This window comes from Sardina pilchardus, chromosome 17 (genome assembly GCF_963854185.1).
Source record: "Sardina pilchardus chromosome 17, fSarPil1.1, whole genome shotgun sequence".
NCBI lineage: Eukaryota > Metazoa > Chordata > Actinopteri > Clupeiformes > Clupeidae > Sardina > Sardina pilchardus.
This window is the reverse complement of record NC_085010.1, coordinates 27,576,929-27,581,041: the sequence shown is the minus strand read 5'-3', so window position 1 is coordinate 27,581,041 and position 4,113 is coordinate 27,576,929.

Genomic DNA, 4,113 nt, shown 5'->3' with positions numbered 1-4,113 from the left:
GGTCCTTCACTGTAAAGCTTGTGCTATATAAATGCTAAAGTTGTTGATGTTGTTGGAAGTGTGTCAAGAGAAGGGCTTTTGTTTGTTTATTTATTTATTTTTTTCAATGTGAAATGTACTTTTCTGATGCTTTAGGTTTCCTCTTCTCAAATATGTATGACAATGTACGAGGTTCACATTTCCATAGGAGTAAAGTCCTGCTTCACAAATAATTAAATTGATTAACTTTGCAAAAATTGTTGTCTTGGCCAAACTTCTTGTTTATGATATTGTTTCCATGGCAAGAAGTAAAAAGGGCTATTTCTGCAATAGAAACATCTTGCTAGAAGTCACCCCAGAGAAGCTAAGATTATAAGTACATATTGTGCATGTAATATCTGTGTGATGTGACGAGTACTCCATCGGTAATTCAACAGAGAAGAACAATTTTTGCTGCTTGATTCTTAGAGGATGACTCTCTTTTTTCCTTCTGTATGTGATGACCCCAGCCCACACATACACACACACACACACACACAAAACTGGAAAGGGAATGCATACAATAGGTGCTCGATCCTCGAGGGGCGTTCCCACTGAATCTATAACTAACACTGGATAGACCATCCCATTGTTTCCGCCCCATCATTCTTTATGTAGATCAGTGAGGATGGAGGCCCGAGGAGCGAGGGAGGACGTATAAAAGCCCAAAGGAGAGGCACCCAATGAGTTGCCCACAACCCTGGAACACGTGTGTTGGAACGTGCCGCTGTTGTTGATGTAATTAGCATCTACACAGACCCAGATGGGTGTTTGCGCTAAGAAATCAGCACATTACACCAAAGAAGGATTTGTGTGTGTGTGTGTGTGTGTGTGTGTGTGTGTTAAAATTGGCCAAACAAGACATTCAGTGGCTGGAGTGAAGATGTTAGGAGCAGAATATAGCAGCAGATGCCGGTAGAACACAGCTAACATGCTAACGGAAATAAACGAACGTACAGAAAGGGCCTTTTGTGCACCTATAAGTTCTGTAAGAAATGAAAGATAATTTTAATCATTTGTGGATAAAAATGGCTGAAAGGTGCATTTGAATACTATATGCAATGAATGAATGAATGAATGAATCCTTCCTTTATTGCCCCAAGGGAAATTTGTCTTGCACTCAAGGGAGCCATATTGGACATTCAAACACAGAACATAAACAACAACAAGATAGTTTAAACACAGACAACAATAAATAACAATAAACAATAATAACAATAAAATAAAAAGAAAACACACACACACACACACCAAACATCCAACAACATTGAGGACATAGAGGATACAGACCATAAACAACAACAACAACAACAACAACAACAAGATCAACACAGCAATGGTGGTGTGGTGACATGCCAAATCCTCTGATGGGGAGAAGCAGAGCATTCTCAATAACAGCAAGCAAGGACCACTATAAATATTCCCAAAGCCAATCTGGGAAACAAAATCTCTTGAGATATGCAGGTGCATCTAAAAACGATCTAAATGTTGTGGAAAAGTGTGTTGGTTTAAGTTATAAACCTAGTTATTAATTGGGACAAAAAGAAGGCCCTGGACTTTCTTTCGAACAGACCCACTACCATTCACACACACACACACACACACACACACACACACACACACACACACACACACATTAGCTGTCTATCATCATGAATCTCACAGTACTATGCCAGTGAAATGATCACATTCAAAATAGTCAGAGGAATTATTGACTGATTACTATTTTGTCTCATGCCTTCATTTAATAAGTCTGGCATTCATCTTAATTCAGTACTGTCTATGCAGCCTGGCAGTCTATTCAACTACTGTAGCATCAGCTTTATGGCAGCAGTTGCATAGACCAATGTCAATTGCTGTGAAGATCTGACCACAAGGGAAGCAGCAGAGCTATTCCTTGCAGATATGGTAGTTGTGGTAGCAAACGTCTAGAGAGCAATTACAGTTTTTTACGATTGTTTACACACTAAAATATTTTTTTTCACACAATTAGCCAAATTTTACTCCAAGGAGCAAAACACCTCCACAGATTTGCACAACATTACACACAATGTCTGCTTCACCCTTTTTGCAAAACATTACACACAGTATTTTGTAAAACTCTACACACATTTCCACACCTTAGACACAGATAAGGATTGTGAGATTACTTCCTTGTCATTACAAAGCCCCGGATTGCCAATGACTACACTAATGAACGAATTGGATAATCACATCCACCAGGTGTGCAAGCACACATGTGCAAAATTGAAAACGCAGCACTCAGGTGTGCTATACAGTCTTGTTGCTTTTGCAGTAGTTGCTCTTCAGAGTCAAAGTGTATGTACTTTATGCAGTAGTTTTTGTTTGTCTACAGATTTTATTTGTTCAATTGATGTCATTGTTGGTTGATTACTGTAACTGATTATGGTTAGAAATACTCTAAGTATTGAAAGAAATACTTGAAATATTCAGTCTACAGTAGTCTTCAGTGTTGTACAGTGCAAGTGCAAGTTTATAGACCTATTTATGTACACTTTCCCTATGTCGAACTAATCATGAAGAATGTTGTGGGTTTGTCACTATTTTTTGGACATCTAAATGATCCCTTACATAACAATGTCTGGGCAAAAATCTAGCACATGCTATTTCCTATTTTTTCTTTTTACAAATGCGTTTGGCATTTATCACTGCAGTGTGAAACTGGCTGCAATAGTGTCTGATCATTGAGGACTGTGTTTGTTAAATGACAACTAATAGCATTTTTACAAATATGTGTATATGTTTTGACTGAAGTGTGTTTGTTTTGACTGAAGTGTTTAATTTTGCAAAGAATCTAGGAATTATGCAAAATGAGTGTGGCGTTTGGATACCTGTGCTTAAATTTTGTTAAAAAGAACTCGGCTTGAAAAATTGTGTGTAAGCAATTGGAAAAAACTGTAAACAAGGCAACTCATTCTCCCATGGCTGAGGTTGTGAGGTTACCACAATTATATTAGCAAACATTAAATGTATAAAATCCCAATAACACACGCAGTTGGATAGGCTAATCAAAACAATGTATAAACCAAATTGAAACAGTTTTTTTTTTTTTTTTTGTTCCACATTTAATCTTATTACCTCTGACCTATGAACTTGCGTAAGCAACTCTCAGGTCAGGCTAGGCTAGGCATTGGCAATTCATCCCTGGACCCCAATTGTTGAATATATAACAATGTCTTGTGTGTGTGTGTGTGTGTGTGTGTGTGTGTGTGTGTGTATACACTTAAATGGAATTATGGAACCGCAGGTAGAAAGAAAACAGAAACTAAAAGTTTTCCAAATTAGGAAATATTTTTTAATGCAATGCTACCAAATAAAGAGGCATTGCAGAGAATGTCTAAAAAGGGGAGAACTTTCACTCTCGTAAAACTTTCACTCTCTGAACTGGTTGCCGCTCCTCTCTGGTTCCACGAGAGGGCGCTCACAACGAATGGATGTCTATGAAGCTGTAGGCTACTCCTCAAAATCCACTTATCACGGGATTGATTTTTTTTTGTCTTGTATAAAATGTTGCATCCAAAAGGGGAGGACTGCAACCGAGTCTGGTACAATGGGGCTTACCGGTAATTACCCTCCAATTAGGGGTGATGTGTCGTGATTAGTGATTTGAGCGCTTATTCAATGCGTGTGCGCGTCCGCGCAAGTGAAACTGAACTAATGGATAACGGGATAGAAGCTACAAGTAACAACAAAAAATTAATCGTATTCTTGCTGTCAATGAAAACAATATAAAGACTGGCTGGTGTAATAAAAACAAAATGTCAATAAGTGTGGGCTGACACTTAAGTTGCCTTTATAGCACAATTATAGCCTATTTCCTTTGCAAAAATGCTTTATTAGTTTGGCTTATTTTGAATTTCAGCTCATCTCCACTATTTACATTTCCTTACAAACACGAGAGTATAGTTGAACATTATTCTATCAACACAGACGCTTACACTGATAGTCTGGCATTATAATTGACTTACCTGGAGTGGATAATAAGCTACTTTTAGTGACAGTACGTTGACGTTGACTTGCTCTTAGCACCAGCGAACTCACCAACTAGAAGTAGGCTATGAAATGTGCTGAAAA